Here is a 27675-nt window from a genome sequence, read left to right as displayed (position 1 = left end):
TCCAGAACAGCTGTGTGACTGGAGATTCACAATTTCCTGTTGGAACGGCCACAGTTCGTAGTAACTGATAGCAAGTCATCTAGGGAAATGAAGTGACAACTAGGGTTCCCCAAGGAAGCACCATAGCCCCACTACAGTCTCTGATTTACAACCAATTTAGGAGACTTCTGAGCACACTTCTTAGATTGTTTGCAGGTGATCCTGTCACTTACCATCCAGTAAATTTATTGGAACATCAAAACAAACTGCAAAATGATTTTGACAAATGTTTGTATGGTGTGAACAAATTAAACCAAAATAATAAAATGTATAATTCCCTACACATAACTAACAAAAAGTCAGATTCTGGTTATATGATAAATCTTGCAAATGCAAATGTTGTTGATTCAACTATATACCTATGGATTAGAATTATGGAACAACTTAAACTAGAATGACTACACAGGAAATTGTGTGTGGAAGTTGAACCAAAGACTGAATTTTATCGGCAGAGCACTTCAAAGATGCAACCAACCTGTTAAATACAGTGCCCACACTTGTCGGTTCTTTTCTGACAAGTGGATGGGGTGGTAATCATTAAAACAAATGTCTTTTTGTAGCAGCAAGACATTTTATGAAACTTCCATCACCAACTTTCTCCTCTGAATGTGAAAATATACTGTTCTCTTCTGGAAAATACTTCTTGACACTGAAAACTATACTTGATGTTAACAAATTTTATCTTCTTCAGAAATGCTTTTCTTGCCATTGCCAGCCTACATTTTATATCCTCTATACTACGTCCATCATGAGTTATTTTACTACCCAAATAGCAAACTCGCCTAGTACTTTAAGTGTCTTGTTTCCTAATCTTATTCCCTCAACATCACCTGATTTAATTTGACTACATCCCATTATCCTCATCTTGTTTTTGTTGATGTTCATCTCACATCCTCCACTCCATTCAACTGCTCTTCCAAGTCCTCTGCCACCTCTGACAGAATTAAAATGTCATCAACAAACCTCAAGGTTGATGACGGATCCTAAAATCAACTTGATTCGATATTTCGGCGATCCAACTGGTCGCCATCTTCAGGAGAATGCTGCTTCTGCTGATGAGTCCCGCTGAGAACTGATGCCAGGCTGCAAATTGATGTCCTACATAGGCCACCGTTCAGTAGTTGGTGCATGTGCCGCCCATCATGGTTGCTGCCATTCAAGACAGGGAGGTGGTGAAGTCAATCGGGCATCGAAAACCAGTCATAAGAATCAATATGTCTCCACTACAGTGAGTAGATCATCATGAAGGTAAAGTTCTGGTTCTGGATGAACAGTACAACACCAACAGAAGTGCATGACATGACTTAGCGGACAAAAACTGGAAGCCATGTGCTAGAGGCCATGACTGTGCCTTGCGGATGGCTCCCTGTAGGCACCACTCAGCAACACCCGTACTGGAGCAGCAGTAGGAAATGCAGAAGCCGTCTGCATACAGAAAAAGTGAGAATGATGGCCCTACAGCTGCTGCTAGACCGTTAATGGCCACTAAACAGATAGACCCTTAATACAGAGCCCTGTTGGAATCCATTCTCCTGGCTATGGACGGTACTACGGGAGGCACCAACTTGGACACAAAAAGTATGGAGCAATACGAAATTCTGGATAAAAAGCAGGAGCAGGCAACAGAGACCCCACTCAAATAATGTGGCAACGATATGATGTTGCCAGGTCATGTCCTATGCTTTACGTAAGTAAAAAAAAATGTCAACCAGGTGTTGCCATCAGGAAAAGGCTCTTCGGATGCAGACTCGAGGGACACAAGATTATCAGTGGTAGAGCATCCCTGGCAGAAGCCGTCCTGACATGGAGCCAGTAGGCCACGTGACTCCGGGGCCCAACCAAACTGCCGACACCATACATTCCAGCAGCTTACAGAGAACATTGATGAGTCCAATGGGCCGATAGCTATCCACATCAAGTGGGCTTTTACTGGGTTTGAGCACCAGAAAAATTGTGCTCTCCCACCATTGTGATGGAAAGGCATCATCACACCACATCCAGTTGATGACGAGATGTTGCTTGTAATCAGATGAGAGATATTTAATCATCTGGTTGTGGATCTGATCAGGCCCAGGAGCTGTGTTGATGCAATGTGCAAGGACACTAAAGAGCTACCACTCTGTAAATGGGGCATTATAGGATTCACTGTGGTGTGTAGAGAATGAGAGGACTTTCCCTTCCAGCCACCGTTAGAGTGCGTAAGGCTGGGTGTAATTCTCCGATGCAGAGGCTTGAGCATAATGCTCAGCAGAGCGCTCGGCAATCTGTGTTTGCGTCTATAGATAACACGTCATTTATGGGTACACCTGCTGGGGTCTGGTACCCAAAAAGATGTTTGATCTTTGCCCAGACTTGTGAAGGTGACGTATGGCACCCAACAGTCGAGACTTATCTCTCCGAACATTCCTGCTTCCATTGTTTGATAGGTTGGCGAACACTGACACGGAGCAGTTTAAATGCTCTGAGGTGCTCCAGGGAAGCATGCTGCTTATGCTGCTGTAGAGCTCGCTGACACTCCTTAATTGCTTCAGTGACTTCGCGAGACCACCAAGGGACTGCCTTGTGCCCCGGGCACCCTAAAGAGTGAGAAATCGCGTTTTCTGCAGCAGAAACGGCTTTTGTAGTCACCTGCTCAGCCATCACATCGATGTTAGTGTGTGCGGGAGATTGAACGTTGACATCAGAGGTGAAAGTTTCCAAGTCCGCCTTGTGTAGAGCCCATCTGGGCAGACGTCGTGGGCGTGACGCCGGGACAGTAACAGGAAGACGGGGAAGACTGGAAGTTGTCACTACCACACAGGCTTTTTTTTTTTTTTTTTTTTTTTTTTTTTGTGGTTTTAGGGCGCAAAACTGCTATGGTCATTAGCGCCCAGCCCGTGACTTAAGACAGTAAAAAACCGAAATTGAAAACCAGCAGCAATGGAAACAAACTCAGAAAATTGGAGAAACTAAAAGTAGAAAGAATGCTTAAAAATCCAGTACAGACAGGGGGTGGTTGTCCCCAAAAAAAAAAACTTCAAATGACTGACGTCATTTCACTGTCACTAATAAACTGGAGAACGCGGTCGGCTGAGCGCGTGTCATCTGCTAAAAATCGACGATAGATCAGGCGATAGCTGTAGACGGGAGCGTAACGGATTAAAATAGGGGCATTCAATTAAAAGGTGTCTGACCGTCCACGGCTGAGAGCAGTGGGGACAGAGTGGAGGAGGATCACCGCTTAAAAGATGTCTATGGCTAAAAAGACAGTGCCCTATCCGGAGTCGAGCTAAAATTACCTCCTCCCGACGACGCGTTCGGGAGGAAGAAGTCCAAGCGCAAGGAAGGGCTTTCACTTCCCGCAATTTATTACGGGGAAGTGTTGACCAATGCGCATGCCATAAATGAGCAACTTGGCGACAAACCGCTCTGTAGATCGGTGAAGGGAAGCGACTGAATAGCTGGCCGAGGAAGAGAGACTGCAGCCTTGGCCGCCATATCGGCCGCCTCATTCCCACAGATACCAGCGTGTCCCGGGAGCCAGAGGAACGCCACCGAGACGCCCCCCAGGTGGAGCAAGCGCAGACAGTCCTGAATCCGGTGGACCAGAGGGTGCACAGGGTAAAGAGCTTGGAGACTGAGGAGAGAGCTGAGAGAATCTGAGCAGATAACGTACTGTATCCGCTGATGGCGGCGGATGTAGTGGACAGCCTGGAGAACAGCGTAAAGCTCCGCAGTATAAACCGAACACTGGTCGGGAAGTCGAAAGCGATTTGGGGTGTCGCCAACAATATAGGCACTCCCTACACCTAATGATGTTTTCGAGCCGTCGGTGTAAATAAACGTGGCGTCCGTCATTTGTGCACATAGAGCAGCAAATGCCCGACGATAAACAAGTGTAGGGGTACCATCCTTGGGAAATTGACAAAGGTCACGGAGCAGGCAGATCCGGGGACGGAGCCAAGGCGGTGCTGTGCCCCAAGTTGTCAAAAAGGTTTTCGGAAAGCGGCAGGAAAGAGAATCGAGCAATTGACGGAAGCGGACTCCCGGGGGTAGTAGGGAGGAGGAGCGGCCTGCATACCCTACATCTAAGGAGGCGTCGAAAAAAAGGTCATGCGCTGGATTAGCAGGCATGGAAGACAGATGGCTAGCATAACGACTCAGGAGGACTACTCGCCGATTGGACAGCGGAGGTTCAGCAGTCTCAGCATAAAGGCTTTCCACAGGGCTAGTGTAAAAAGCTCCAGACACTAAACGTAATCCACGGTGGTGGATAGAGTCGAGACGCCGAAGAATAGACGGCCGAGCAGAGGAGTAGACTATGCTTCCGTAATCCAATTTTGAGTGCACTAAGGCGCGATAGAGGCGGAGAAGGACCACTCGGTCCGCTCCCCAGCAGGTACCATTCAGGACACGGAGCGTGTTAAGCGATCGCAGACAGCGAGCCGAAAGATAGGAGACGTGGGAGGACCAGCACAGTTTTCTGTCAAACATAAGACCCAAGAATTTAGCGACGTCTGAAAACGGAAGGTTGACAGGACCTAGATGTAAGGAGGGCGGAAGAAACTCCTTACGTCGCCAAAAATTGACACAAACGGTCTTACTGGGTGAGAAACGGAAGCCGGTTTCGATGCTCCACGAGTGGAGGCGATCGAGACATCCTTGAAGACGTCGTTCAAGAAGGCTGGTCCGTTGAGAGCTGTAGTAGATCGCAAAATCGTCCACAAAGAGGGAGCCCGAGACATCAGGAAGGAGACAATCCATAATTGGATTTATGGCGATGGCAAACAGTACAACACTCAGCACGGATCCTTGAGGTACCCCGTTTTCTGGGGAGAAAGTACGGGAGAGAGTAGTGTTCACCCGCACCCTAAAAGTGCGCTCTGCCATAAATTCGCGAAGAAAAAGGGGCAGCCGGCCTCGAAAGCCCCAAGAGAACAGTGTGCGGAGGATGCCTGTCCTCCAACAGGTATCGTATGCTCTCTCCAGATCGAAAAATATTGCTACCGTTTGGCGTTTCCGGAGAAAATTGTTCATGATATAAGTGGAGAGAGCAACAAGATGGTCAACTGCAGAACGATGCTTCCGGAATCCGCATTGGGCTGGTGTTAAAAGATTGCGGGATTCCAGCCACCAAGCTAAACGGTAATTCACCATACGCTCCAAAACCTTACAGACACTACTCGTGAGAGAAATGGGGCGATAGCTAGAGGGGAGATGTTTGTCCTTTCCAGGTTTCGGAACGGGAACGACAATAGCTTCCCGCCACCGTTTGGGAAAGGTACTGTCGGTCCAAATTCGATTATAAAGGCGAAGGAGGTAACGCAGACTAGGGGTTGATAAATGCAGCAACATTTGGACATGGATACCATCCGGTCCCGGGGCGGAGGAGCGAGAAGATGAGAGGGCATGTTGGAGTTCCCGCATGGAGAAAACAGTATTGTAGCTTTCGTGATTTTGAGAGGAGAAAGCAAGAGGTCGCACTTCCGCTGCACGTTTCTTCGGGAGAAACGCTGGCGGGTAATTGGAAGAGCTCGAAATCTCAGCAAAGTGCTGACCCAACGAGTTAGAAATTGCGACGGGGTCCACTAAGGTATCATGCGCGACAGTGAGCCCAGAGACCGGGGAGAAACTAGGCGCGCCTGAGAACCGTCGAAGCCGACTCCAAACTTCCGAGGAGGGAGTGAAGGTGTTAAATGAGCTAATAAAGAATTTCCAGCTTGCCTTCTTGCTATCGCGGATGACGCGACGGCATCGCGCACGGAGCTGCTTATAGCGGATACAGTTGGCCAAAGTAGGATGGTGACGGAAAATGCGAAGAGCACGTCGCCGCTCACGTATTGCATCACGGCATGCCTCATTCCACCAAGGAACTGGGGGGCGCCGGGGCAATTCGGAGGTGCGTGGTATTGAACGTTCCGCAGCTGTAAGGATAACGTCGGTAATATGTGTGACCTCATCGTCGACGCTGGGAAAGCGACGGTCATCGAATGTCGCGACAGACGAAAAAAGTGTCCAATCGGCTTGGGCAAACTTCCAGCGTCGCGGGCGCATATATGGCAGTTGAGGCTGCAGTCTGAGGACACATGGAAAGTGGTCACTCGAGTGTGTATCATCAAGGGCGAACCATTCGAAGCGCCGAGCTAGCGGAACAGTACCGACCGCAAGGTCCAAATGAGAAGGTTGTCGTGGAGGCAGACAAAAATGTGGGGACCCCAGTGTTGAGGCAAACTAGATCCGCTTGGTGGAAGACGTCTAGCAATACGGAGCCACGTGGACAAGGGTGTGGAGATCCCCAAAGCGGGTGGTGGGCATTGAAGTCCCCAACCAGCAAATAGGGGGGTGGAAGCTGACCAAGAAGATGAAGGAGATCAGCTCGTGCCATTGGTGTGGACGATGGAATGTATACAGTACAAAGAGAGAACGTGTATCCGGAAAGTGAAAGACGGACGGCGACAGCTTGGAAGGAAGTGTTTAAGGGGATTGGGTGATAATGGAGAGTATCACGGAGAAGAATCATGAGTCCTCCATGGGCTGGAGAGCCTTCAACAGAGGGGAGATCATATCGGACAGACTGAAAATGAGGGAGAACAAAGCGGTCATGGGGACGCAGCTTTGTTTCCTGAAGACAGAAGATGACCGGCGAGTAGGAGCGTAAGAGGACCGACAATTCATCCCGATTGGCTCGAATGCCGCGGATATTCCAGTGGATAATGGACATGGGGTGAAAAGAGAATGGAGGAATGTGACCAAAGTTGCTGTCAACTCAAAGACTGCTCGGAGCTAGCAACCGACAGCATGGAATGGCATTCAGCCGAAGGCAGAAGATCCTGATCCATAGGTTGGTCAGGAGCAGTCCCTGCCACCAGCGATCGGCCGGTTGACCGGCCACCAGCAGTGCGCCTCGGCGACACAGAAGATGGCCGAGGGCGATTTCCGCCAGGTGGTGCTGTAGAGGGGGCACGCCTTGGCGGAGAAGGAGAGGAACTGGGTTTCTTTGTAGCCTTCTTGGAAGAATGTTGTTTAGATGAAGGAGGAACCGATGGTTGTGAAGTTGCGGTACGTAAAAACTCTTCACGAGTATGCTCTTTTTTCGAAGACTTGGCGTCCGACTTTTGGGCTCGAGATGTAGCAGAACCCGACGAAGGGTGAGCCATAGAGTGGGCAGGCGAAAGTGGTGAGGTTGAACGAGCGACCACACAGGCTGTCATGTGCTCTCCAGTGTAAAGATGAGAGGAGGCCAGGACTGCAAACCAAGATATCAATGGCCGAATACGTGCCATGTGCCACACTGAAATGTGTAGGGGCAACTGTGTTTAAGAGGCAGAGGTCTAGTTGTGACAGTAAATTTCTGACAGCTCTTCCTCGGCCAGTAACCACGGTGCCACCTCACATGGGGTTATGGGCGTTAAAATCTTCCAAAAGAAGGAAAGGTTTAGGGAGTTGACCAATCAGTGCAGCTAATACATTAAGGGGTACTGCACCATCTGGAGGAAGATATACATAGCAGACAGTTATTTCCTAAGTCATCCTTATTCTGACAACCAGAGCTTCAGGAGGGGAACAGTGTCACTACAGACTGCGTTTAAGATATGAACGAAAAACTCCACCTGACACTCAATTATAGTCGCTACGGTTACTGTAATACTACTCCTAGCCACGGAGGGCAGGGGTCCGCATTGCGGGGAACCATGTTTCTTGGACAGCAATGCCGATATCAGGTGTGAAGCTTAACAGTTGCCATAGCTCAGCCAGGTGGTGGACAAAACTGCCGCAATTCCACCGTAGGGTGACGTCATTGTGAGACTGGGAAGGCACGGAACATTCAATGATGTCGTTCATGCCTCAGGGTCACCTACTGCCACTGACTTTTTGCCTGAGCAGTCTATATCCATTGTGTCTGAGGGTCTGGTGAGATCTTGGTCCTCAGCGGATGCCAGATTCTCCACCCCATCCTCAGACGCAGAGCTTGTAGGTAGCGGTGGTGTGGGTGCCACCGTAAGTTCCTTGGTCTTAGGGGTCTTCTTATTGGATTTATCTTACTGCTCCTTGGGTTTCCCTGGCTGGGAGGACATCACCGGCTCAGTCTCCGGGACTGAGGATGAGCGTGGAGCTCTACGACCAGCTGCTTTGAGATCTTCAGCCACTGGCGGGTGTCAGCTTTCAGCAGGAACTCGGGGAAACAAGGGACCCCTTCCGAGGAAGAGATGCTGAAGAAGACTTCCGTTTCTCTGGCTTAGAAGTGGGGACGTACATCCCCGATGGAGGGGGGGGGGGGGGCGCACGGGGTGTTGCTCCATAAGTAGGTGGTGCAGGAGCAACAGGGAGGGAAAAGCCCCCACCATCAACAGGGCAGGTGTAGTCTTCTGGCTCTGAGAGGTGACAGGTTGACTGAGCTGATGGTGCCAGAACTGTTGTAGCAGCGCCATAAGACGATGTCATACATACATGATGCAGGCGTGCAAATTTCCTCTTAGCCTCAGTGTAGGAAAGGTTTAGGGAGTTGATCAATCAGCGCAGCTAATATATTAAGGGGTACTGCACCATCTGGAGGAAGATATACATAGCAGACAGTTATTTCCTGTGCCATCCTTATTCTGACAACCACAGCTTCAGGATTTTTCTTTCTTTCTGGAGAATCCTGCAGTCTGGCGAGCAAGGCAATGGTACTCTCTGCAGTTGACACGGATGGGAGGAGGGCACATGGAGTATTGGGATGTGATGGACGTCCACAATCTCAACATGTAACACTGGAGGTACAGCGGGCAGACACATGGCCAAACTTCCAGCACTTAAAGCACCGCATAGGGGGAGGTATATATGGCTTTACATCACAGCAGCAGACCATCACCTGGACCACCTTGAGCAATGGATCGCCCTCTAAGACCAAGGTGAAGGCACTGATGGCAACCTGATTATCCCTCAGACCCCGGTGGACACGTTGGACGAAGTTTACATCTCGCTGCTCTAAATCGGCACGCAGCTCATCGTCAGACTGCAAAAAAGAAGGTCTCTGAATTATGATACGCAGGACCATATTTAAGCTCTTATGGGGTGTGATTGTTACAGAAACATCCCCAGCTTGTCACAAGCAAGTAACATCTGTGACTGGGAAGAGGATGCTGTTTTGATCAAAACTGACCCGATCTCAATTTGGGACAATCCCTCCACCTCCCCAAACTTGTCCTCTAAATGCTCAAGAAAAGACTGAGGCGCCATCATCATGAAAGCTTCCCCATCAGCTCTCGAACACACAAGGTACCGGGGCAAAATGTGGAGCCGGCAGAGGACAATCTATTCCCTGCGAGAGGCCCACATGGAAGACTCCCACACATTCGTAGTCTCCTTAATGACACACAGTTTGTTGTGTCTACTGTTATGCCATTCAATCTCCCAAAGCCAAAAAACCCTATGGCGTAAGACAGAACACAGGTCAGATTCAGAGATGCCCATCTCCAGGAGCGGTTTCCACATAGCCTGTTTGGCCAGCCTGTCAGCAAGTTCATTGCCTATGATTCCGACATGACCTGGGGTCCAGACAAACCCCACTGAACAACTGGACCATTCCAGGGCATAGATGGACTCCTGGATGGTCGCTACCAAAGGATGACGGGGGTAGCACTGGTTGATAGCTTGCAGGCTGCTCAAGGAGTCGGTACACATACCCTCTGCCAGACACTTAAATGTCATTTGCAGAGTATCCATGTAGATGTAGAAATGACTTTCCTGGGCATGAGTGGATGTCGTCAAGAGCACGAAATATGGCCACCAGCTCTGCAGTGAAAACATTGCAGTCATCGGGCAAGGAGTGCTGTGCTATATGTCCTCCCTGAACACAGGCAAAGCCAATGTGATCATCGGCCACCGAGCCATTAGTGTAAACCATTTCATGGCCCCGGAATATGCCAGGAATCGAGAGGAAGTGACAGTGGAGGGTCATAGGGTTAACTGAGTCCTTGGGTCCACGTGAAAGATACAGGCGAACCACGTCCTTGGTGTACACCATGGAGGTATACATAAAAGGACCTCAAGTATAGGTGTTAAAGGCAAGGAATCCAGTTCAGAAAGAAGTGAACAGACATGAACTGCAATTTGGAGCCCTGATCATGGCCACCAATGCGGGAGATGAACCACCATGGGTGGGAAAAGGAGACAGTAATTCAGATGTGCAATGTCACTGGCAAGCAGTTGTGCATGACTAACCTTCAATGGATTGCCTCCTGTCTTCACCAGCGCACTGGTCACCGGACTCGCTCTAAAAGAACCTGTCACTAGGCGAACGCCACACTAGTGCACTGGGTCAAGTAAACGCAACACCGAGGGTGCAGCCAAACCATAAACCACACTCCCATTGTCAAGGTTGGACTGAACAAGAGCTCCGTAGAGCTGCAGCAGTGTAGAGCGATCTGCACCCCAGTTGGTGTTGCTCAGGCAGAGGAGGGCATTTAGGTGCTGCCAGAATTTCCACTTACGCTGACAAAGGTGAGGTTGCGAAGTCAATCTGGCACTGAAAACCAGCCCTAAGAACCAATATGCCTCCACTACGGTGAGTGGATCATCAGTAAGATAAAGTTCTGGTTTCAGATGAATGGTACGACGCCGACAGAAGTGCACGACACATGAATTTGCAACCGAGAACTGGAAGCCGTGGGCGAGAGCCCATGACTACACCTTGTGGAATGCTCCCTGTAGCCACCACTCAGCAACACCAGTATTGGTGGAGCAGTACGAAATGCAGTAGTCACCTGCATACAAAGAGTGTGGGTACAGAGTCCTGCAGGACCCCATTGTCCTAGGTATGGGGGAGGGGGTGATCTATGGGAGGCACCAACTTGGACACGGAAAGTATGGAGTGACAAATTCTGGATAAAAATCAGGAACAGGCCTCAGAGCCCCCACCCATATAATGTGGCAAGGATATGGTATCGCCAGGTGGTGTCATATGCTTTTCATAAATAAAAAACACAGCAACAAGGTGTTGGCATCTGGAAAAGGCTGTTCGGATGGTAGACTAGAGGGACACAAGATCACCAGTGGTCGAACGCCCCTGGCAGAAGCCATCCTGACATGGAGCCATTAGGCCACATGACTCCAGGTCCCAACCCAACTGCTGACACATGATATGTTCCAGCAGCTTACAAAGAACTTTGGTGAGGCTGATGGGCCGATAGCAATCCATATGAAGCAGGTTTACACCAATTTTGGGCACTGGAATGATCGTGCTCTCCCACCATTGCGATGAAAAAGACACCATCGCACCAGATCTGGTTGAAGATGACAAGGAGGTGGCGCTTGTAGTCAGATGAGAGATGTTTAATCATCTGGCTGTGGATCTGATCAGGACCAGGAGCTGTGTCGGGGCAATGTGCATGGGCACTGAGGAGCTCCCACTCCGTAAATGGCATGTTATAGGATTCACTGTGGTGTGTAGTGAATGAGCAGACTTACACTTCCAGCCACCATTTGAAAGTGTGAAAGGCTGGGGGTAATTCTCCAACACAGAAGATTGAGCATAGTGCTCAGCAATCATGTTTGTGTAGGCAGATAACATGCCATTTACAGTAACACCAGGAATACCTGTTGGGTTCTGGAACCCAAAGAGACATTTAATCTTTGCCCAGTCTTGGGAAGGTGACGTATGGCACCCAATGGTCAAGACTTATCTCTCCCAACACTCCTGCTTCCATTGTTTGATAAGTTGGCGAACGTGGGCAGGTAGTCACTTAAAGGCTCTGAGGTGCTCCAGGAAAGGGTGCCGCTTATGCTGCTGTAGGGCTCACCAACACTCCTTAATTGCTTCAGTGACTTCTCGAGACCACCAAACGACTGCCTTATGCCAGGGGCACCCTGAAGGGCCAGGAATTGTGTTTTCTACCACAGAAACAATTTTTGTATTCACCTGCTCAACCATCACATCAATGTTACTGTGTGAGGGAGATACAACAGTGACATCGGAGGTGAAAGTTTCCCAGTTTCCCTTGTGTAAAGACCGCCTGGGCAGGCATCATGGGCATGATGCCGGGGCAGTGACAGGAAGGTGGGGAAGTTGTCACTATCACACAGGCTGTCACGTGCTCTCCAGTGGATAGATGTGAGGAGGCCAGGACTGTAAACCAACATATCAATGGCCGAATACGTGCCATGTGCCACACTGAAATGTGTGGGGGCGACTGTATTTAAGAGGCAGAGGTCGAGTTGTGACAGTAAATTCCTGACATCTCTTCCTCGGCCAGTAAGCATTGTGCCACCCCCCAAGGGGTTATGAGAGTTAAAATCTCCCAAAAGTAGGAAAGGTTTAGGGAGCTGAATAATCAGTGCAGCCAATGCATTCAGGAGTACTGCACCATCTGGAGGAAGATATATGTTGCAGACTTATTTCCTGCATCATCGTCATCCTGACAGCCACAGCTTCAAGAGGAGTTTGAAGGGACACAGGTTCACTGCATACTGAGTTCAGGACAGATGCTAACTCCACCTGACACTATTACTGTCCCTACAGTTCCTGTAATATCCCTTATAGCCGCAGAGGGCACAGTTCCACATTGCCAGGAACCAGGTTTCCTGGAGGGCAATGCAGCAAGCAGGTGTGAAGCTTAATAGTTGCTGTAGCTCAGCCAGGTGGTGGAAAAAAATCACTGCAATTCCACTGGAAGATGACATGATTGTGAGGCTGGGAAGGCATGGAACATTGAATGAGGCAAGTTACGCCTCAGGGTCACCTGCTGCAACCGATTTATTTCCTGAGCAGTCTGTATCCACGGTGAGAGAGGGTCCAGTGAGATCTAGGTCCTCAGCGGACGCCACAATCTCCACCTCATCCCCAGAAGTACAGAAGTAAAGTTTGTAGGTAGCGGTGGTGTGGATGCCACAGCAAGTTCCTTGTTCTTGGGGGTCTACTTTTTGTATTTCTCTCGCTGCTCCTTGGATTTCTCTGGCTGGGAGGGCTTGACTGATTCAGTCTCCGGGACTGAGGATGATCGTGAAGCCCTTCAACTAGCTACTTTTGGACACTTCAGCCACTGGTGGGAGTCATCTTTTCCACTAGCAGAAACCTGGGAAGGGAGTGGTCCAAGGGACCCCTTCCTAGCAAGAGGTGCCAAAGAAGACTTACACTTCTCCAGCTGAGAAGTGGGGACTGGTGTCCCTGATGGTTGGGGGGGAGGGGGGGGGCAGTGCTCCCGAGGTAGGTTGTGTGGGAGCAAGAGGGTGGGAAGTGCTGCCCCCCATCAAGGAGGCAGATGCAGTCTTCTGGCTCAGAGGGCCCACAGAATGGATGGGGCTACAACTGTTCTCATAGCGGCAGCATAAGGAGGAGGTCAGCCACAGTATGTAGATGCTCAAATTTCTTCTTAGCCTCAGTGTAGTTCAGTTGGTCCAGGGTCTTGTATTCCACGATTTTCCTTCCATGCTGTAAAATCCTGCAGTTTGGCGAGCAAGGGGAATGATGCTCTCTGCAGTTGACACAGATGGAAGGCAGGGCACATGGAGTACTGGGACGTGATGGATGTCCAGAATCTCGACATGTGACACTGGAAGTACAGCAGGAAGACACTTGGCCAAACTTCCACCACTTAAAGCACCGCATAGGGGGAGGGATATATGGCTTTACATCACAGTGGTAGACCATCACCTTGACCTTCTCAGGCAATGGATTGCTCTCAAAGGCCAAGATGAAGACACCGGTAGCAACCTGATCATCCCTCAGACCCTTATGGACATGCCGGACAAAAACGCCTCATCACTCTAAGTTGGTGCGCAGCTCGTCGTCAGACTGCGAAAGAAGGTCCCTGGGGAATATAATACCCTGAACTATATTTAAACACTTATGGGGCGTGATGGTAATGGAAACATCCCCCAGCTTGTCAGAAGCGAGTAACGTCCGTGACTGGGCAAAGGATGTTGTTTTTAGCAACTCTGACCCTGACTGCATTTTGGACAAGCCCTCCACCTCCCCAAACTTGTCCTCTATATGCTTTACAAAAAACTGTGGCTTCATCAAAACAAAGGAGTCCCCATCAGTTCTCGTACTTACGAGATACCGAGGTGAATAAGGTTCGCTGCCATCCTTAGCCTGGCGTTCCTCCCATGGTGTGGCCAAGAAGGGGAATCATTTAGGGTCATGATTCTTTGCATTGTACTGAGACTTGGAATGCTTAGAGACTGCTGGTGTTTGATCACCAGCAAGTGATGACGTGGTACACTTTATTGCTCATCATCCGCCCTGATGCCACCCATCCCGACCGTGGGCCCTCCCCACAGGCGCCACCCAGCTGCAGCAAAGGTCACCTGTCAGGTGGGCCATTTCCAGGAGTCCCGATACCCCAGGGTGACAGGAATTTAATCCTTGGCATATGTGGGGAGTTGACGGCACAGGCATCAGCAGAGTGATCCCTGTGTTGTCAGGGGGCTACAACCAACAGGATACATGGTGGCCCCACCACAATGGACTTTCTACCATGCTGGATATCAGGTGCAATGAAGTCCATGGTCATCATCAGCGCAGAAAGTGACACTGCATAGCGCACTGTGGAAAATGCACCCAGGAAGGTGTCCCCGCCCAAGAGATGGAGAACAAGCGGGACTGCAACGCAATGATGAGAAAGTGGGCTACAGATCGTACGGTACGATGGACACGATGCACCCCAATTGGCTCGCTCTTCACAAAAATTTTGAAGAATGGAGGTCACACCATATAGGGAACTATCACATAAGGGCTGAAACATATGAGGCTCATTTTAGTCGCCTCTTATGACAAGCAGGACTACCTCAGGCCTATTCCTCATTTCACCTGCTTCAGTTTCTCCAGTCCTGGGTGGCACTGAGTAATGAGACGAGTGCTCCTTTGTGGCTGGAGGGTTGGACTTTGGAAGGTGGTGAGTGACTGGGGAGACATGACACAGGAGATTGTTTCTGTAGAAAGTCTACCCTACTTTGTGCACTCCTCCTTCCAACTATGATACACATCCACTGACCCAAATCCTTTCCAGAATTTCTTTACCTCAAACCTTGCCTCACCATCAGACCCCAAATCCTGCAACATGCAAGCTAACCTTACATCTGCAGGAATAACTGTAATTCACCACCTAAAAACTGATCCTGACCTTATAATCCTACCTGCTGACAAAGGCTCCACCACTTGTTTTCAAACATAGGGATTATCTGGTGGAAGAACTATGCCAGCTGTCAGATTCATCCAACTACAAACCCTACTACAATGACCCATTCCATTAATCCAACAAGATCTCCAGTCTCTCATAAAATCCTGAGCCCCATCACTGAACCTCTCCCCCTCTCCCCTGAGTCTCTCTCTCTCTCTCTCTCTCTCTCTCTCTCTCTCTCTCTCTCTCTCTCTCTCTCTCCCCTCTCCCCCCCTCTCTCTCTCTCTCTCTCTCTCTCTCTCTCTCTCTCTCTCTCTCTCTCTCTCTCTCTCTCTCTCTAATCCCTTCCCCTATCCCTACCACTCGCTGCTGCATTCCTACTTTCTAGGTGCTTCTTATAGTCCATTTCTACATCTACATACATATTCCACAAGCCACTGTATGGTGCGTGGTGGAGGGTATCCTGTACCACTATTAAAATAATTTCCCTTTCCTGATCCACTCCCAAAATAGAGAGGGAAGAGGGAAAAATGACTATTCATCCACCTCTGCATGAGCCCCGATCACTCTAACCCTATCTTCATTGTGTTTTCGTGAAAGGCATGTTGGTGGCAGTAGAATCTCTCTCTGCAGTCAGCCTCAAATGCCAATTCTGTAGGTTTTTCTCAATAGTACTGCTTGAAAACATTGTTGCCTCCCTCCAGTAATTCTGATTTGAGTTCCCGAATCATCTCCATAATACTTGCTTGTTGTTCGAACCTACCGATGATAAATTCAGCTGTCCGCCTCTGATTCACTTTGATGCTTTCCTTTGATCCGACTTAGTGCAGATCCCAAACAGTCCAACAGTAGTCAAAAATGGGTCGCACTAGCATCCTATATGCAGTCTCCTTTACAGATGAACCACACTTTCCTAAAATTGTCCCAATACCCAACCACGCAGGGCACCCCATTGCGGCCGGTTACTGTGCCCCCACTGAGGCAAATTCTGCTCTTATAGACCAACAGCTTCAGCCTATTACACACATGTACCCTCCTATACAGAAGACACGAACCATTTCCTCCATCGTTTGTCCACAGTTCCTGTTCCTTTATCACACAGTGCCTGCTAATCACTACTGATACCACCTCCCTTTACACTGACATCCCTAATGCACATGGCGTTGCTATTATTGAATACTACCTTTCCAAGTGCCCAACGAAGGCAAAACCTACAACATCCTTCCTCACAGAGCGATGTGGCGCAGTGGTTAGCACACTGGACTCGCATTTGGAAGGACAACGGTTCAATCCTGCATCTGGCCATCCCAATTTAGGTTTTTGTGATTTTCCTAAATTGCTTCAAAATGGTTCCTTTGAAAGGGCACAGTTGACTTCCTTACCTAATCCAATGGGATTGGTGACCTCACTGTGTGGTCCCCTCCCCCAACCAACCAACCTCCTTCCTTGTCACCCTGACCAACAATATACTCACCCACAATTACTTCACCTTTGAAGGCATCAACTACCAATAAATCTGATACAAAAATGAGCACTCACATGACACCATCCTATGCCAATCAATTCATGTGCTGTCTAGGGGAATCTTTCCTAATGATCAGAATTCCAAACCCCCTCACCTGGTTCAGATTCATTGATGACATCATTATCTGGACTGAGGGTGAGGCCAACACCCTCTTCATCACACCTCAACATCATCTCCCCCATTAGCTTCACCTGGTCCTCCTCAACCCAACAAGCCACCTTCCTTGAAGTTGACCACCTCAAAGACTGCTATGTCAGTACCCCCGGCCATAGCAAAACTACCAACTACCAGCAATGCCTCCACTTCGACAGCTGTTACACATTCCATACCAACAAGACCCTTCCATACAGCCTAGCCACCCATGGCCGTCGCATCTGTAGTGGTGGGGAGTCCCTCCCAAATGTACCAAGGGTCTTGTTGAGGCATTCACAGACCAAAATTACTGTCCCAATCTTGCACAGGAACGGGTCTCCCAAGCCTTGTATCTCCATTCACCCACCGCCTCCCAACATCCCACCCTTGACCACAAAGGTGCATTCCCCTCATGACTCAGTACCACTCAGGACTGGAGCAACTGAATCACACACTCCGCCAGGGTTTTGACGACCTCTTCTTGTGCCTTGAAAAGAGGAATATCCCACCCACCATCATTCCGAAACCACCTCGTCAATCCCATACTCCACTCCACCCCTGTTCCCAATCCCTTGCCTCATGACTCATATCCCTAGATGCAAGACCTGTCCTGTACATCCTCCCACCACCACCTGCTCCAGTCCAATCACAAGCATCACCTGTCCCATTAAAGGCACAGCTATGGTGTGAAAGCAGTCATATGATCTACAATCTAAGCTGTAACCACTGAGCTACATTCTATGTGAGCATGACAACCAACTGTCTGCATGAATGGTCACAGACAAACTGTGGCCAAACAGCTGGACCACCCAGTTGTTGAACACACATCCAAAGTCTTTTTACTTCTCTCCTTTCCTTTTCCCATCTTAGTGTACATTAATGACCTACCAGCATCTCTAAATAAGGTAAATATAGTAATGTTTGCTGATGATACAAGTATCTTGATCAAGGGTGTGAAATGCTCTATGCACACTACAACTGGAACAATAACACACAAAATATACAAATAGTTCACAGGAAGTAGTCTATCATTAAACTTTTCAAGGACAAACCTAATGCAGTTTCAGACAGCAAACAACAAGCCAAAATCTCTTGAAATTGGTACAAATGGCCAGTAAATTAATGAAACTCCACATATAATAAAAGTTTTAGGTTCATGAATGGACAAGTAATTAAATAAAATCAACATATTGATCGCCATCTCAAAAGACTAAGCTCAGTATGCTTTGCACTAAGAGCTATATCACCCTAAATTGATGGAAATAGTGTAATCGCTGTCCACAAATTACTACTCTGGTCTCGTATAATACAACACACTGTGGAAATGCTACGAAATTGGAGAAAGCTTTTAAACTGCAAAAATATGCTGAGGTTTGTTAGTTACTTTCATGTTCCTCATGTTTATCAGTGGTGCAGTGGTGTTACAAAGCAGACACCCTGTACTTGGGATACTGACACTCTTAAGTTAATATTAGATTATATCAGATATACTTTTCATTCCAATTGATCCATAGTGAGGGGATCCTTCAGGATGTAGAACATGTCAAAAGAAGAATACACAATAGGTACTGAAAAGCAAAAAATAAATATGCTAGTGTACCTTCCACGCATCCCAGATGAAATGATCATGGATGTGGAATGGGTAAAAGAAATCGACATTTGATGAGAAGTAACAAGTTATAAGTGGCACTAAAGACAGGTGGTTCACACCACAGGTGCTGATGGAGTTAAGGGAATATTTTAGGCCACTGTGGAGTGAGGAGACAAGAGGAAATGTTGACACAATCCATGACTGGTGTTGCCAACACAACTTGCAACATTTAGCTTCAATGCACAGTGACAATACAACTATTGCTAGGTTGCAGTGGTAATGGAAAAACAAGACAGTTGTTGCAAAGTGGTCCTGACCGAGCCAACATGTGACAAAGGAGCGTTGCCACCACTTTTTCCTGTGCTACATATAACTCAGTCTCATCTTTTTGCACATATTTCTGGTGTACTGTATTCATCAACAATACCAATCATTAACGTTTTAAATTCAAGCACTGAGTCTCGAAGAGTATGTTCTGTCATAATCGAGGAAACGTCGCCCATCTCTGACTAGTGAACTCTTATAGGTTGGTGACTTAAGTCATCCAATAGCCAGTGCAGCCACCATGCCGCACTAACATACTGGATGTATGGAGAGAGTAATGAGCCTTAAGCGATGGGAGTATAGGTAGAGGTGAAAGCATTTTGTGAAGTGCTGAAAATATACTTTTCACGCAGATGATGTGTCATAACAGATATCACATAGGAATAGAACAAGGGTTTTGCGATAACACGTCTTAAAGGCTTTCATGTTCAAATCTGACATGATACAGTTGCAACAACAACATACACTACTCATGTACACTCCTGGAAATTGAAATAAGAACACCGGGAATTCATTGTCCCAGGAAGGGGAAACTTTATTGACACATTCCTGGGGTCAGATACATCACATGATCACACTGACGGAACCACAGGCACATAGACACAGGCAACAGAGCATGCACAATGTCGGCACTAGTACAGTGTATATCCACCTTTCGCAGCAATGCAGGCTGCTATTCTCCCATGGAGACGATCGTAGAGATGCTGGATGTAGTCCTGTGGAACGGCTTGCCATGCCATTTCCACCTGGCGCCTCAGTTGGACCAGCGTTCGTGCTGGATGTGCAGACCGCGTGAGACGACGCTTCATCCAGTCCCAAACATGCTCAATGGGGGACAGATCCGGAGATCTTGCTGGCCAGGGTAGTTGACTTACACCTTCTAGAGCACGTTGGGTGGCACGGGATACATGCGGACGTGCATTGTTCTGTTGGAACAGCAAGTTCCCTTGCCGGTCTAGGAATGGTAGAACGATGGGTTCGATGACGGTTTGGATGTACCGTGCACTATTCAGTGTCCCCTCGATGATCACCAGTGGTGTACGGCCAGTGTAGGAGATCGCTCCCCACACCATGATGCCGGGTGTTGGCCCTGTGTGCCTCGGTCGTATGCAGTCCTGATTGTGGCGCTCACCTGCACGGTGCCAAACACGCATACGACCGTCATTGGCACCAAGGCAGAAGCGACTCTCATCGCTGAAGACGACACGTCTCCATTCGTCCCTCCATTCACGCCTGTCGCGACACCACTGGAGGCGGGCTGCACGATGTTGGGGCGTGAGCGGAAGACGGCCTAACGGTGTGCGGGACCGTAGTCCAGCTTCATGGAGACGGTTGCGAATGGTCCTCGCCAATACCCCAGGAGCAACAGTGTCCCTAATTTGCTGGGAAGTGGTGGTGCGGTCCCCTACGGCACTGCGTAGGATCCTACGGTCTTGGCGTGCATCCGTGCGTCGCTGCGGTCCGGTCCCAGGTCGACGGGCACGTGCACCTTCCGCCGACCACTGGCGACAACATCGATGTACTGTGGAGACCTCACGCCCCACGTGTTGAGCAATTCGGCGGTATGTCCACCCGGCCTCCCGCATGCCCACTATACGCCCTCGCTCAAAGTCCGTCAACTGCACATACGGTTCACGTCCACGCTGTCGCGGCATGCTACCAGTGTTAAAGACTGCGATGGAGCTCCGTATGCCACGGCAAACTGGCTGACACTGACGGCGGCGGTGCACAACTGCTGCGCAGCTAGCGCCATTCGACGGCCAACACCGCGGTTCCTGGTGTGTCCGCTGTGCCGTGCGTGTGATCATTGCTTGTACAGCCCTCTCGCAGTGTCCGGAGCAAGTATGGTGGGTCTGACACACCGGTGTCAATGTGTTCTTTTTTCCATTTCCAGGAGTGTATATACTTTGCACGACACACACCATACACTGTAGATTGTAAAGACTGGCAGCAGTGAAAGAGGCCATGAAGAGCAACTGTAGCACCTGAGCTGTCTTTCAAATTTATGATTTACACTGTGTAGAGCAATTCACTGAGCTGACTTCTAATAATTGGAGAACTAAACTCATTTTTCACAGCTTTGTTTCTCTCATCAAGCCTAAAATAACACTTAAATGATGGTGAGCATGTGAAGTGCGGCTCATAGGAAAAGCATTAAACAATAACAGCATCAGTGACAAAGTGTGTCATTAAGCAGAAGTCTGCATTTATGTTTATACTTTAACTACTTAGCTGATGTAATGTTTTTGGTTTAATTCAACATGTTCATCAATTTTTGCTTTTTTTCAGATGAGCACAAAGGATGATCTCTCAAAAATGTGTGTTTTGAATGTATAATTTGTGGTCTTAGTATGTCGGCAAATAGCTCGATTACCTTTTACCCAGATACCAATTTCAATTTTTTGATGAGTTTCTACTTGCTGCTACACATCTGAATTTTTAAGAACTGATGAAATTCATTACAACAAATTATTGTGTAAACACTGTATCGTACATTTAATTTCTTTCACTTAGACATACTTTATACAAATATTGGAGAGGTTTGCAATTTTTAACCATATATGCTAGTTACAAGTGTCGGGGGAGAGGGGGGGGGGGGATTAACATTTTCTTCAATTCTGCATTTCCTGGTTCCCTAAACAGGCCACAGCATATCATTCTTGAGTTCACACCACAAATACTTCTTATTACATTTTTGGACCAGGAAAACTTGCTTAGCTTGATGAGTTACTCCAAAAAATAATCCCGTATGATATTATGGAATGAATGTAAGCATAGTATGGCAACATTTTCATTTTTATATTCCTATGCCTGGCAACATTTGCATTGCAAACAGAGATTTGTTTAGAAGCTCAGTGATTCTGTTGTGTACTCCTCCCAGTTGAATTTATCATCAAACTGTAATCCCAAGAATTTAACAAGGTCTATATCTGTTTGTCATCATATTACAAGCCCACACTGGTGAAAGTTCTGAATAGCATGTAGTGTGTTTTTTTCAAAATTAGTGACAAAGAGTGGGCTAGGAACCATTTACACTGTTGTCATTGTTCTGGCAACTTTAATGTGACCACCTGTCAACAGACTGAATACCCTACTTTTGCAGCACAAACTGCTGTGAGATGTAGAAAGACAGTCAACAATCTGGAAGATACTGAAAGGGATTTGGAGCCATGCCAACTCCAGTGTTGTGGACTTGCGGTAGGTTTCTTGTTTGGGGATCCATGGCATGAACATCCTGATTGAGTTTGTCCCACAGATTCTTGATTGGGTTTAAATCTGGGGACTTTGGTGGCCAAATTACTCACATACAATGTGAGTTGTGTGTCACGTTGCACTGTTCTGCCAAGGAGAAAAAACTGCATGCAGGGGATGGACATGGTCCCAACAGAAGGGTGCATACTTTGTGTTGATCCATTGTGCCTTCCAGAACACTAAGATCACCAAGGGAACGTCACAAAAACATTCCTCAGACCATAATGCACCCTCCTCTGGCCAAGACCCTTCTGACAATTGTTGCAGGGTGTCTGCCATCTGTCCGATGGAGTACAAAATGTGATACATCTATTGCCACTCAATGGATTCCCAGTTGTAGTAATTGTGTACAAATTCCAGTCTTTGTCACTCCCAAACAACAGTCAGCATGGGTAAATCAACCACGTACTCAATGCAGAGACCTATACGCAGCAATGTTTGCAGAATGGTCATTGAGGAGGCACTGTCAGTAGCTCTTTGCTTCATCTGGGTGGTTGCTCACTCAGCGGTTGCACATCTATTCAACCATATACATCACTGTAGCTGTCATTCAACCCTGTCATCTTTGGCTCACGGTGCACTACAGTTGCTCAAATGGCTCCGAGCACTATGGGACTTAATATCCGAGGTCATCAGTCCCCTAAAACTTAGAACTACTTAAACCTAACTAACCTAAGGACATCACACACATCCATGCCCAAGGCAGGATTCAAACCTGTGACTGTAGCGGTCGCGCGGTTCCAGACTGAAGCGCTTAGAACTGCTCGGCCACAGTGGCCGGCTGCACTACAGCTGCCTCAGTGCCAGTTTTGGATATTGCCATTTTACCAAGTATGGTATACTTTAACCATGGCAGCACACAACCCAGTTTACAAACTTAGCCATTTTGGAAATATTTCCATCCCTGGCCCCAAAGCCAATGATCACGTCCTCTAGGAAGTAAGATATCACTGTTTCTGCATTATGGTGACTGCACTGTTTTCATGTCGCCCCCTCCTCTCCAAAAATGTTTTATATACTCTCCACTGCTAATGCTGCCATCTTCTATCTGAGTTTATTGCACATTGACATCCAACATAAGTAGTGGCCACATAAGTGTGACTGGACCATGTATTACAGGCCATGAAAATTTCGTAAACAGATCTTTCTAACAGTAAGAATACACTTGATTTGCTGTTTATTGCAATGATTGTATCATCTGCCAACAAAATAACTTTGCAATCTGATAATGTTACTGATGCAAGGTCATCAACATACAAAAGAAAAATTAAGTGCCCTAAAATGTAACCTTTTGGGACACCACATGTCATAACTCCCAGTTGGGATGGTGTCCAATAGCTTAATACATGTCCATTTTCTAATGACATCCCTTGCTTACTGTCAGACCTGTAGGACTGGAATCATTCTGCAGCATTTCCTCTTACACCACTATGTCCTAATTTACCTGAAAGGATATTGTGATTTACGCAGTCAGATGCCTTTGACAAAATATGCCAATAACCTTTACTTATCATCTAATGAATTGTGTACATTTTTGCTGTATGTGTAAAAAGGCTTCAATATCAAAACACTTTAGAAATGCCAAATGCATCTTTGACAGTTTGTTATTTGCTGTCAAATGATTAAGAAGCCAATTGTGTATCACTCTTTCTAAATTTTTGAGAATACTGGAGAAATTGAAATTGGATGGCAGTTTCATGGTATTTCTTTATTCCTTTATTAAACAATGGCTTAACTTCTGCACACTCCAACCATTCAGGAAATGTTCTACCAATAAAATACTGGTTGCGCAGGTAGCTTAATGTGTTACTAAACACAGAAGCACAGTCCTTAACTTTGTTAATATTTGATCATAACCACTAAAATGTTTTGGTTTTCATGATTTTGAGATGGACATTACTTCTACTGAGTAGTGAGGTTCATAGTCATATTTGTGAAGTTGACTTGTCTGACTGGTTGGTTGGTTGGTTGGTTGAGTTTGGAGAGGAGACCAAACAGCAACGTCGCCGGTCCCATCTGATAGGGGAGGATGGGGAAGGAAGTCAGCTGCACGCTTTCAAAGGTACCATCCTGGCATTTTCCCGAAGCGGTTTAGGGAATCACGGGAAACCTAAAGCCGGATGGCCGGACACAGGCTTGAACCATTGTCTGCCAAAGGAGAATCCAGTATGGCAGCCACTGTGCCACCTCACCCAGTGACTTGTCTGAGCTACTCCACAACAGTGGAACCTGGAAACCCTATCCTTTCCATAACAGTTATGAAATGCTTATCAAAAAGTTTCACAACATTGTACACATGTCTGGTTCTAGCATTCTCCTCCTTGATTATATCCCATATAGAGTTTATTTAGTTATTTACTGTGATTATCTTTTTCTTGTGTATGTCTTGTAATGTGTTATGGCTTCAACATCAGAGCTGTTTGTCTGACAGATACAAAGTCCTTTTCGTTTTACAAGGCACTTTTGTTCCTTGGGTACTACATGGCCTCTTTGTACACTTTGGTCTAATCTGGGTTAGTTTTGGGAGAAAATAGTACTCAAATAAAGTAAGTACTTCAGTAATAAAAGTGTTGTATTTTTCATTCATGCCATGAGCACTGTATAAACCATTGTATATCTTTGAGGTATCTTCTAAAATAATTTTTGGCTTACTGACTACCCTCTTGAATTCCTATTTTATCTCCTTTTCAGTATTAATATTTAGCAAAAGTAACTGCATGTCTGAGAGGCCATTGATAACTGGTTTTGTAATATAACTGTGTTCATTAGACCTTTCTATAAAGATATTACCAATGCCTGCTTGTGAGCAATTAGCTAACCTAGTTTGGAAGTTAAAGCACAAATTAAGTTTAAACTGTACATTAAAGCCACCAGCAATCATTTATTTGGTTTCTGTTAAACAGACCAGCAGAGTTGCAAGGAGTATATCTAGATATTACTAATCAATAAAAAAAAAACGCCTCTCCAAAAGTGTGACATACACAATCACGACAAAAAATACAAGTAAAGCCTTCACACAGAGTCAACAACTCTCAATATAGTGCAAAAAGAAGTAATCAAGCCCACAAAAAATGGCTTATAATAAGCTACCACTGAATATAAAGAGACACTGACAACTATCTTCTATTCAAGAGGAAAGAAAAACTGATGAACTATATTGTATATCATTTAAATGGTTTTCTTGAGCTGTAAGTTATGAAAACATTTCTGACAAATGATATTGTAACACTGAATGTTAAATATGTAAATATGTATGTACACTCTCTCTCTCTCTCTCTCTCTCTCTCTCTCTCTCTCTCTCTCTCTCTCTCTCTCTCTCTCTCTCCCCCCCCTTGTGTTTTATTCTTTGCCCAGTCTACAGTACAAAAGGCTACAGCCTTTGTATGTAATTTCTTTAATTAAAGCAAATTTGTGATATGAGCAGGTAATTCACTGGTTCTATTCCTATTTCCGTACTCATTCTTTTAACCACGAGCCTGCTCATTGTCAAAGTGTGTGAGCACATCCGTCAGGATACTAAACCCTGTTGTTAGCCTGTACAAGTTGTTTACACAGCGGTAGTTAAGAACATCATTTTTAGGTTCTTCATCAGAATATTTGTATTATAAGTTTGTGTTACATTTCTAGCCACTTATTCCAAGTACTATGGAGATTCAGCTGTCACAATGAACCAGAATAATACTACATTAACATTTCGTATCAAGTGCATTTATCCATTCTAAATGAAAACTATGACAAAATTTCGTATGAGGAGCTAGCCTACACGCATGACAATTACCATTAATATCGCAACATCTGTGAATTATAATTTCCTCACTAACACATGCCCAGAGGGAACAAAAACAAATACCAAAAAACAATAATTTACCCAAAAACGAGTAGATGTGAACCAAGAATCTACGTAATTGCTACAGGTAATGCAACACGCATTAACAAGGAGGCTCAAAGCGCAAACATATGGTACAAGATAAAACGATATACGGCAACATAAAGAGGAAAACAACAAACTGCAGTAATGAGCAAAGTTAAGTGATTAAGAAGAAACATTTAAAATTCTGGGTGATCCAACGTAGAAAAGGTACGAATCAACTTGTGTCTGCGTGAGTGCAATGGGGTATGGACTGTCATCCTTTCGAATGCGAGTCCACTGTTTTAACCTCTATGTCAATTCAGCCGGTAAAATTCAAGAAGAGTTAATCCTGCGATGTATATTTCTGCTTGTGCAAGTTATCAAAAAGAGTATTATGACTAGTGCCCAAGTAATCGCTATGACGTCGTGGTGGTACTATTAATTCAATGATACGTCATATTCGACTGTCTCTTAAGATAACTCTGACTGTATATTAGAAAGAAACTATAACAGGAAACTAACAATTGCCCAATTTCAAAACTTAAGGGAGGTTTAAATACACAAACGTTAACATATGTTGATAAGAAACTCCAGTTACGCAAACAGTTTCAGAGACATAAACATATCTCATCGCAATATGCTATAAGCTCTAAAAATGGCAAGGCCACTAAACCCACATCCTCCAAAACAAATCCAAGGTAACAGAATACATCTGTCGACCATTAATGACTTACTGAGTTTCTACGATATTTTCTTAATATATCTCGCGGCTGTAACTTACATGACAAAACTCATTTGCAGCTTTTTTCAGGTGAGAAAACACTGCCTTAAGTACACACCCCCTCCAAGCAGACGTAAGCAAAAGTCACAAAGCTTTTGACACACAGCTGAGAGCTCAGAGATAAAGCTAAACAATTGCTTCAATTTTGAAAGAACAGCATCTATGACACCATCTGTGAGTGTACATGTGCTCACGCAAATTACACGGCAGACATGCATACACAGACAATAAACTGGTAGAAAGACAAAAGTTCTCGAAATTGGAGACGAAGTTAGAAGCGGGAAAATGCTCCTGTCGGACCCCAAAAAGATCACGATCCTCTAAGATTCTGAGAGAAAAGTGGAGTCCCAGCTGCCTCAACACTGTCTTCTTTTGTCTTCCTTCCCACTGCCACTGTCTTCACTTTACCTCGGCAGTTCAAAAATTCTGGGGCGTCCGACTTATTTTTTTCGCTATACATACGGGGTTTAAAATTTCGGTCTAAAATTCGCCTGTCCCTGTACCTATGTGTTAAAGTTAGCCAGTCTGGGAGGATCCATATACGCCAAGCACGTGTATGGTTTCCACTTACCTGTATTTTTCATTTCCACTGTCTCCTCTCTTTTTGGTTCCCAATCTTTCTATCTCCAACCAACTCTCTCTTTTATTGCCATTGTCTCTCGCTGACCGTCATTATATCCTTTCTCCCTTTGGCTTCCACTGCTGTTGTCCTCACCTAGCTCACTTTCTATTTCACTGCCATTTTCTCTGTCCCACTATCACCTACTTCTCTCTCTTTCTTTCATACTAGTACTGTCTCTCTACTACTCCCTTTCAACACAAAAAAGCGCGAATATGTTTGCATCACAAAAATTTTGGCGAGGAGGAGCAAACAAGGATTGAGGCTTCTAGTGCGCCACTTTCCTGCCAGAGTCTTTTAAAGAGGAACATATTCACATTTTTTGTGCTCTGACAGGAGCATTCTTTCGTTGAGTCCCCTCCTTTCACTACTACAGCAGTGTGTGCTGCTTACATAAAAGAAAACTGCAAGTCAGTAAAGTTTTGACAGTTTGTTTATATACTTCGACGTATTTTTATACTTTGACACATATAAACAACAAAAAA

General features: G+C 46.4%; 1 protein-coding gene across 2 annotated transcripts in view; it reads right to left on the bottom strand.

Moving 5' to 3' along the window:
- The window catches only part of LOC126162680 (CSC1-like protein 2), a 201547-nt gene extending 174830 nt beyond the window's left edge, over window positions 1-26717 (bottom strand). The window contains exon 1 of one of the 2 annotated variants that reach the window (XM_049919333.1): window positions 26572-26717. The gene's annotated coding sequence lies outside the window, so the exon portion shown is untranslated. The remainder of the gene's footprint in view (window positions 1-26571) is intronic. The other variant, XM_049919334.1, reaches the window with a different exon arrangement.
- Between the last annotated feature and the right edge of the window lie 958 nt (window positions 26718-27675).

Source organism: Schistocerca cancellata, chromosome 2 (genome assembly GCF_023864275.1).
Source record: "Schistocerca cancellata isolate TAMUIC-IGC-003103 chromosome 2, iqSchCanc2.1, whole genome shotgun sequence".
Classification (NCBI taxonomy): domain Eukaryota; kingdom Metazoa; phylum Arthropoda; class Insecta; order Orthoptera; family Acrididae; genus Schistocerca; species Schistocerca cancellata.
Note: the sequence above shows the minus strand (reverse complement) of the source record. Positions and strands in the feature narration are given on the sequence as shown.